Consider the following 10,618-nt stretch of genomic DNA (forward strand, 5'->3'; position numbering starts at 1 on the left):
GAGTACTAAAATGCCCGAGAAACCATGGGTTGATATAGCGGTTGATTTCATGGGACCACTCCCTTCGGGCCATACACTGTTCGTGCTAGTGGACTACTACAGTAGATTCACAGAAACAATTGTTATGAAACAAATAACGGCGAAACGCACAGTACAGGCTCTGCATGAGACTTTTAGCAGATTTGGAGTGCCTGAAACTATTAGGTCGGATAATGGACCACAGTTTGTGAGCGAGGAAATGCGTTTATATTGTAATGAATATGGTATAACACTGAGGAAAACAACGCCGTACTGGCCACAAGCTAACGGTGAAGTGGAACGGGCGAACAAAACAATATTGAAACACCTTAAGATAAGTCAACAGACAGCAAGTTCGGATTGGATGTGGGACCTAAGATCATTTTTATTAATGTATAACTCAACTCCACACGCAACAACAGGGGTGGCACCTTCAATGTTGATGTTCAAGCGATTGTTCCGAGATAAGCTACCCAGCTACAGTGAACAACCCAATGGGGAGGAGGAGGAGATATTAGATAGAGACAGGGAAAGGAAACAGAAAGATGCTGATTATGCGGATGGCAAACGTCATGCAAAGACCTCAGATATTTCAGAGGGGGATACTGTTGTGGTGAAACGAGTTGTGAAAGAGAATAAACTCTCGACAACATTTGCACCCGAAGAGTATACAGTGACAAAACTAGTAGGATCAGAAGCAACGGTTAAATCTAATACTTCGGGACGAGTGCTGCAAAGAAATGTGGCGCATCTGAAGCCACTCCTGTACCGGAAAATTCATCAAACAATGATTTATCTGGCAATGTACCAACTGAGTTCCTTTCTTCGAAACAAAATAACAGAAATGAAGCGGGAGCCGAATTTAGTGGAATACGAAAGGATACGAGATCGAATCGAGGTTTGCGGATGTTACGGAGACCAGGATATCTGAAGGATTACCACACTGACACAGTATACGACGTTTAAAGTAAAGGGGGATGTCGGGGATAGGCCAAATGCTAAAGTAGATCAGCACTGGTAACCCTAGCGAATGAACGTGGAAACACCGAGAGACGACGAGAGTGAGATCGAGATGCAAAAAGGAGAATAAAAGATGGTGTCAAGTTCGACGGTCGGAAAATAAATGTCTTTAGAAAGTGTACGACTATTTCTGAGTTATTGTTTTTATTGATGATCCGACATACAGGATTTTTATTATAGAGGATTTTGTGGAGGAATTCCTGCAGGAATTTCTGACTGCATCCATGAAGGAATTAAAAAGAATCAGAAGGGTTATACACAAGATACGACCGCCCGATGTAAACTACGTAAAACAGATTATAAGATAGGCTAGATGTACCAGTTGTGGCTATAGCACCAGTTGTCGCACTAGTGCTTTATATGCCAAATGACCAATCAAATCACCGCAAACCAAGTTCATATCGATAAAGCATATTCATACGATAACACCTTTGATCTCCTCCAAAACAAGCAAAGCATTATTGTAAAAATTGATTTTGCTTAATTTTTGACGTCCGTTGCACCAGTTGTCGCACTAGGGGTCCCTCTTTGGCCAATCCCATAAGAAAACAATGGGATTTGCCAAATATGAAACCAAAACTAAGAATAGTGCCTCAACGTGGTGCATGCGTTCCTATTATGGAATAATCTATTTTGAGGATAATAACAAATTTTATTGTGGTTTTTACAGCAGTTCTAAGAAGCAGGAAGTAAAACCTTTCCCTTGCTATATGCAGTTCACCCACATGCCTTTTACTTATTTTTCGAAAAATAGTTGTTTTTATGTATGGAGACAATTGCTACACCCACCTTAATTCCTTTGGCTACCTTTGTCACTGGTTTGAGCAAAAGCTTAGAGTGAATCAAATTTTGACTTTTTAGCTTCCCTATGCTTGAACGATAACATTTGCTGTTTTAATAAACCTCCTAAATTTTTAACTGAATTGGTTGTAATTTGAGGATCGCAGCAAGCATTGAACGAATGCGATCGTGTTTTCGTTTCTGGCTGTCTGATTTTTCTGTCTCTTTTTTTATTCGGCTGGGAAAATGCCTGTTTAGAAAAAAAAAGTTTAGTGGAAGAATAAAAGTGTTATTTTTTTTTCTAAAGTGAATCGTGTTTAGTGAAGATTTCAAACGCACACAATAGCGAAACGACGGCTCCCTGGAATACCAGTGGTAGCAGGTGTTGTCTTCTGCTTTCGTGGACAACGAGCAACGAGCACGCGAAAATTTGGTGAGATCTTTTAGTAATATCCGTACCATCCTGGGCCGGACCACGATTTAAACTAGCCGTCTCCAGACTGGGAGGTGGGAAGTCTCTTATTGGCGCACGGGATATATTTAATATATTGTTTATCATTATGTTTATTGGGAAGGAGTTTAGAACAAAATAAACTCTTGGAGTAGGTTGCTCGACACGTTCAAAACTGTCATTGAATACTGGCGCTAATTCAATAGGTCTAGCACACAAATAAATCAACCTCATCCCACTTTTATAACACTAAACATCATGAACCTCGGCCACATATTGTGTTCCCAAACAAATTGACACTATATCACGGTTGGACTGTAGCTAGTAGCTACTAGCTACTGTCCAAGCTATTGTAACGATCGTGCAAGTTATAGGCTGAATTTCATACCAACCAATAACCATCATATTATTCGGATAGTTTTCAGCAGCAAACTAGAACATTCTATTATTTCATGAAACTCAAACAATATGGCATCGTCCCCTGTTTAAGTTCAAACTAGTGAAATATCTTTAAAACAATCTTATCCTACGGAAGATGGCACACGAAATGCACCAGCGCATCAATGTTAATTAAATCTATTAAATGCACTGTATAATAGCTATGCACATTGTATTCATACACACTTAACTCATTTCACCGTGTTCGGTGAATTTTACCGAGGTCTCAGCAGCGGAACTGTTCGGTAATTTATTTTACGGATTTTTTGTAATTTTTTCCATTGCTCAACTGTCAAAATCACCGAAACTCAGTTAAATTATTTACCGAACAGTTCTGCTGTTGAGATTTCGGTAAAATTTTACCGAATTCGGCGATTTATTTTAGGTGTGTAGGGTATACAATTCATAACCATCTTTACAACGCCATAAATCGATACTCTGTCAGTTCAATGTATCGGCTATCAGAATCCTCATCTATCTTTAGGAACTGAACGTAAAGGAACGGATGTGGCATTATAATATTATAATATATAAAAGCGTCATTTCGGCACTTATAACCTATTCACCTTTCTGTACTATTTGAAACCATTCTAATGGGTTTATTATCTATTTTGTAATGCACGAGAGGGACACCGTCGCCGCTGGGTGGATTGGTAGGAGTTAACCGAACGAGAATTAGTGAGTTTTTAATACCAAAATTCTAAATCTTTCGATGCTTGGTCATATGCAGTGTTTTGTTAACTATCAATGCAGTAGCATGAATGGGACATTAGACAATCATTAGGTAACAATTCAAAAACGTGCAAAAACTGTTATTAAATGGAAAGGGTGGAATTAACATTTACTGTCACTTTCCAAATATTGGAGCAGGACTCATGCGAAATTATTCTATTGGTGATGGTTGATCCCATGATGTTGGTTGTTACTAATTTATTTTTTAGTACTATCCCAAGTAACATTTTGAGTTTTATGACTTACTACAAGAGTATTTTCTTCCTATGGCAATAAAACCCTAGTCAAGGCAATTGCTTCTACGTAGCTTACACCAAAACCTGTTGAAGAGTAGCATCTGCCTAGCTGGCCCTCTCTTGCAATGGTTTTGAAGTGTAAATATAAGACAGGCTTCAAGATCAGAGTATGACGAAAAATGAAAACAATCTCGGCACCTGAAACCTTTCGAAATCATTTTGCAAACTACTATAAAAGAAAGTTGGCTTCATTTAAAGCTTTTTCTAAGCCATTTAATCTCGATGCCTTCCGTATTCTCTAGATATAGCTTTATTCAAACAATCATATGAATTTATATAATACGTTCAGTCTCGAGAAAATAAATTAAACTTTTACAATGAACATGAAGACCCAAAATGTCATAATCAGAAATTCAATTAAAATACTCTCAATCATCGATAATAATAATGAAAAGAGAAGTGACTTACGGTGCATTAATTTTAAGTGCGGAGTCAGATTTATTGTGTCATTTAGTGCAAAACACTCATAAAATTGACGCGCTATCAGTAAACCCAGTTTCAACAATTATTTTTCAAAACATTTTTTTTTTTTCAAGAAATCAAAATTCGCACTTTTATACTAAATTATCATTATTTATTTTTTATTGTTCGTAGCTGAATCGTTCATAAAATATCGCTTACCTGTAACCATGATTGTAATGCAGTATTTGGATTCAAAATATCTACTAAAGTGAAGCGAAAACAATATGGCGATGGCATACAAAATGATTTTTCGAGATCTATTGGTTCAAATTGTTTTGCTTCGATGAAATCAACTATAAAATCATAATGTATAGAGGTGGCAATAATGAGGCTTGTCTCCATGCTGAATTATTTATGTACTAGATCGATTGGCTGTTACAAATGCCGATTGGTTATTTTTCTACATATATGATGGCCATAATTAGAGAGAATTTGACAGTTCAAGTTTCTCAAAAAAAACAAAAGGCATGGATGGAAGCAGGAGAAGTTAAGGATTAAAACTTCGAATTGATCATTTTATTACACGTAAGTAGGAATTAAAATACTGGCATGTGACGGCACTTTATCGTTCGGAAACAAGAATGCACAGTTCCGTGTCACCGTGAATGAAATGAAAGTGAAGTTCGAGGTATCAGGGGCGCATCTACGCATCGTGTTATTTTCTGTTAGTTTCTCTCTAGACTTATCTCGAATTTGTCACCTCGCAATTTGGCATATATAATTTTCAATATCAAGATGATTGATGTAGCTGAAAATGTATCAGCATGTATATTATGAGTAAGCACGCAGAATGGTAATAGTAAAGTAAGTTTATCTGCTATTTAAATAATGTTTTCAGTCCTTGCTACCCATATTCACTTGACAACATGTTTTGTTTTCAATCAGAAATGCAAAATTTGTAACCACCACAAATACCAATTGATCTCATTTGAAGCCAAATGTTTTGGAAGTGACTTTTATGGTTACAAAACGACTTTAAAAAGTATTTTATTACGACAAATAAAACTAACGTCTATGAGCTTTAATATTATTTCTAAAATGCGTTTTATCAAGACATGGAGTGCCGCAATAGATCCATATTTAAATTTTATAGTGTGCGCAATTTACAACCTGCTTCAAAAAGTTTTGACAACAGCTAGAAGACAGATCATAGTTCATGCCTGTTAAATGCCTTTCCTAAACAGAAGAGCATGACGATTGTCGCAATAAAACCACAATAAATATCTTCAAATGCCAAAGTGCTGTTCGAATGTTACTTGGGATAAGAGGTCTGCATTCATTATTATTTAATGCGGGGATGCGCATGGAACGCATGTTCGCCGTGTGACTCTAATCGGGCTAATCAACTAAAGTATTATCTTGTTTATAGTTGTAAACGATAGTGCATCGGTCAATATTACATGAGCCTATATTTCAATTCGGTTTGTAGTCTATGTCAGTAAAAATTACATGTTTTGGAATGCGCGTATAATCTTGTTTCCTTTTGCATGCAGAACGGTCGCGCGATCATCGAAATATTTTGTTCTGCGTTGTGCGAATGAGTAAATTAATTAGCAAGTTGAGTGCGCGTCCGATTCGCAGAACGATCGCGCGATTATCGTACTATTGTGTTCTGCTTTGTGCGGTCGATAAGTCAATTAATTAGTGCGCGTTCGATTGTGATTTTGTTCCACCTCGATAAAACTACACGCTACACCCGGCATACCGTTTACCAAAACGAACCCCGCCACACTTCCTTCCCAATATATCCAATATCCCAGTGATTTCTCGTGGAAGTGCAGATGACTCGTCGGCTTCTACCAAAGCGAGTATCACGTCAACATTTTCCTACCCATTCCCTAATTGACCTGCATTCGGACACGGCCGGCGCTGGTATTGCTTAATTTGGGGTCACCAGTTCTTACACATTGAAGATGAAGTTAGTCCCAAACATCATCTGTTGGTTCTCTGTGTAATTACAGCTGACCTGGCAATAACGGAGGAGCAACCGTGGGCGGTCAATCATGCTCATGCTCATAAATTTTTAACTGAATTGGTTGTAATTTGACTGAGCACGAGCAGTTTGAAGTTTGAATGGAAATTAAGCAAGGTATAAATAAAACAAAAATGCTCATTACATAGTGTTTGTATATCGGTGACGCCTCTTCCTTCTACTGTACGTGGCAGGGTGACTCTCTTAATGGGCGATTTTGGATGGCGCACTCGATGCTTAGTGAACGCCACTCGCACTGCTCGTTCTAACGTCTCCAAGTCAGTCTTGGTCCACTTCACCACCCCGAAACTGTCTGTCAACAAGGGCACGGCAAACGTGTTTATTGCCTTCACCTTGTTGCCGGCCGACGAGAGGCTCTTCAAAATACCGTTGACACGATGCAAGAACTTTTCCTGCAGCTCTTTCTTGATCATCGTATGGAGAATTCCTTTCAGTTGCAGGAAACCTAGGAACTTGTACGTTTCGCCTTCAACCATGTTTCGAATCTCCTCCTCCTGTTCGTTGACGTAGACACTGTCATGTCGGCATCCACCAGGTGATCCCGGTGTAGATGTATGGATCGACATTTATCGATACCAAACTCCATCCGGATGTCGTTGCTGAATACCGTTACAAGCCACTGAAATTGGTGCAGCTTCTCCACAGATTCCGCAAACAGCTTCAAGTCGTCCATAAAGAAGGTGTGGGTAATTTTTGTACTCTTTTCCCCACTCCTCAATTCCCTGACGAGCAAAATCCCGTAACAAATCCGAACTGTAACCAGCGTTAAAGGAAGCATTCAATTGGTTCAAAACTATCAAAGTAGGCCTAATGCGAACCACAACTGACAGCCACATTATTAGCAATCAAAGCAATCCGGAAATGTGTCTGCAGTCATATGTACTTAGTGAACCATCAATGAACCAGGGTAAGGTGTTTCAAGACGATTCCGCTTGCCAACAGATAGAACAATCTCCACACATTTGTCCAGAATTGCCTTCAAGAATTCCTTCGGAAATTTCAGATTTATCAAAATTGCAAACAGTGTAAAGAAAAGCTGTATTCACAAATTATTCCTTTTGCTTTTAATAAATAATAACAAATTATAATCGCTTTTCATTCGAACCATTCAAACCATACTGAAACGCCAAATAAATCACCGAAATGAACATCGGAAGCAGTCGACATCATCAAAACAAGGCTCATTTTTCTTTAAAATGAACAAGTTTGTAGGAATTGTTCGCAAGAAAAGCTGTTCCAAGCTGCTAGCAACATTGTTTTAGAGAAATAAATATTCAGCCACAAAGTACATGGTTGAACAACATTCAAATACTGTAAAATAAGGATGATTATTCATGCTTCGATATAACGTACAATTCGATATAACGTAAAACTTCGAAATCAAAATGTACGTTATATTGAAGTTTACCTGTATTGGTCGATTTGTCTACCCGACACAACTGACAAGTTGATTCCAGATGTGTCAACTTGGATCAGTGAGGGACATGATCAGATCAACTTCTACTTCACATATGTGTTGTCTGAACAAGGCTGTTTTTAAAAAAACGGTTACACCGATTCGGGTTTGAACAGCCTCTGGACTGCGCGGTATATATTGGCTGGGTAGAATCAATGAAGCACGCTTCAGCCACTTTCGAGTTTGCGACATAATTTTGGTTATTACCTAGGAAAATGTGGTAGTTTACATTCTACACCAACCGGCGCATATTATACAGATTTATTCCTCCTACTCGTGTTCGTCGAAGACTCATATATATTTCTGATAATTGAATTTCCCATGCACAGTTTGCAAAGATTTTACCAATAAACACACAGCGGTGTTCCTTTTAAGGGTTTCGATAATGTATTCCATTATAATTCCATCCGGCTAAGGTTTGTTTTAGTGTTAGCAATATAGGATGCATGTGTCGGTTTTATTATCAGCGGTTATAATAGCACTTACAGTCAATATAAACCCGTTCAATAAAAACATTGATTTATTCACCTAGTAACACAGCCTTGATTGTTTTTGGAATCCTTCGTAGTTACATAAATCGTACAGAGAATTATCGTACCAGTGGTAATGGCTTGAGTGGTGCGTAGGGAAAACTGAATATGATCCTTAGTTGAATGGAGTTAGAATTCAATTTTAAAACTACATCGTACTTTCGAGGTACAAATCACTCAAGAAGACAAGCAGAAAAGAAGACACGAAGACAAGAAGACAAGAAGACAAGAAGACAAGAAGACAAGAAGACAAGAAGACAAGAAGACAAGAAGACAAGAAGACAAGAAGACAAGGAGACAGGAAGACACGAAGACAAGAACTACTGTAATTAGTGCCTACAATGAGTGCTCCATGACTATGATCTACTCTAATATGAGATAGGAATGAATCATCGCGGTTCACATGGTAGGAAACAATAAACCGGCATCTATGCGATCAATCACGTGTTAAATCGTGAGTAATTACTTTATCAAATTACACTTATGCTGATTGATCTTTCCCATCTTTTATTGCAGTTAGTCTTTTGTTTCCCTTCCCAAAACCCTTTCACAAAACTACTCAATCCACCGCATTTGGGATGAATTTCTTTTGAAATACCGCGATAATAGATTTGTTCCGGATAATTGATCTTTTGTCAATGAAACAAACGAACGCACAATCGGAATCGTCTCCATTGATTAACATCAAATCCTCAGAATTCTTAAAGGAATTCGTCACCAGTGATTAATGAGCGCCATTCATGTTCAATTAGTCGATGCTACGAGTGCGATAATAAAATATCGATGTAACCTGTTTCATGGATCGTAAATCAAACGAGCAGCCAATCGCTTCTGGGGGCGCATATCGACCGAGCTATAATTATAGACACTAGCGGGCTGGTGCAAACATGGCAGCTTCTGTCGGTGTCCCACTTCAGCATTCTTGAACGCAGCTGCACGCGGTCGGGTCCGGATTAGTCCACGTTTTGCGGATAATGGCCAAATTCTGGGCGAATGATCAGATTGCAATGAGCAGCGAGATTTATTGCCACACAATTGGCAGTTCACGTTCTAAGCGCAAGAAGATTCAAATTATACGGTAGCCAACGAAAATCACATCAATTGCTGGTTTTTGATTGATGATCGTTGATCACGTCGCTGGATTATAACCACACCTCATGTTCATCGATAGAAAACATGATAAATTGGCTTATGTTTTTTCGATTGTTGTATTAAAAAAATCGAGACATGCCTGTATTTTGGAGTGAGTTTAAACGATTTTTGTAATTACAGAGGCCAGCTTAGAACGTTAATAAACGACTTCCCACGCTTCAGAAATGTTATTGCATTTGTTGATTCTGCCACGATATACTCACTACATGACTACATGACCGGATTAACGAAATTTTTCAATAGTTCCTTGGTTTTTGGGGAAATTGAGGACGTAGCGGAATTTTTATTAAATCTGTTTTACATTATGTACGTTTTATCGTATACGGATTCAAATATCGTTAAGAGCCTTATTTAACTTAAGAATTATATATGTAATGACAATTATATATGTATATATGCTGAAGCATAACCAGAAAATGAATCTATATATTTAATTATTTATCTAATGGGATACTCATTTATATATCCGCTAGGGTACCAATGAAAGTGACATTTTCGATTTTCAAAAATCGACATTGCTCACAAGTTTCATTATCCCAAAATATGACCCCATGCAAAATTTGAACTCAATCGGACATGATTTAGGGGTGCCTAAAATTCATAAAGGGCCCTCCAAGACCATGCTGAGGGTTGCTGGGTTCGATTCCCTGTGCCGGTCTAGACAATTTTCGGATTGGAAATTGTCTCGACTTCCCTGGGCATAAAAGTATCATCGTGCTAGCCTCATGATATACGAATGCAAAAATGGTAACCTGGCTTAGAAACCCCGCAGTTAATAACTGTTGAAGTGCTTAATGAACACTAAGCTGCGAGGCGGCTCTGTCCCAGTGTGGGGATGTAATGCCAATAAGAAAAAGAAGCAGATTTAACCGTCTAAGGCGAGTTTAGTTTTTCCCATTTAATTCCACTACGTTTTGTTACCTTTGTAGATACGTATTTCGACCTCAACTGTGAGATCGTCTTCTGTGTCTCGTACTTGACTCAACTTGACTGATCTTATCTATTGAATACATTCCAATAAAAAGAGCTTAACATATTTTTTCTGAATCCTGATTTGTAAAATAAATAAGTAAAGGAATTTAAAAAGTAATTCAAGAAATTTCGTAATGTAAGAAAACGAGTTGTTGTATTGACATACTCTTTTCTTCAATAAATTACATGGTTATTTTAAATGGGCTCCGATTTTTTCGGACTTTTGTACATTTTTTTATGTTTCCCAACACTGTTTTTGATCCTCTTCTTCTGAGAGTTTGAAATTATAATCTTTTATCAATTCTGTATATCGTTCTG

Source organism: Armigeres subalbatus, chromosome 2, assembly GCF_024139115.2.
Source record: "Armigeres subalbatus isolate Guangzhou_Male chromosome 2, GZ_Asu_2, whole genome shotgun sequence".
NCBI lineage: Eukaryota > Metazoa > Arthropoda > Insecta > Diptera > Culicidae > Armigeres > Armigeres subalbatus.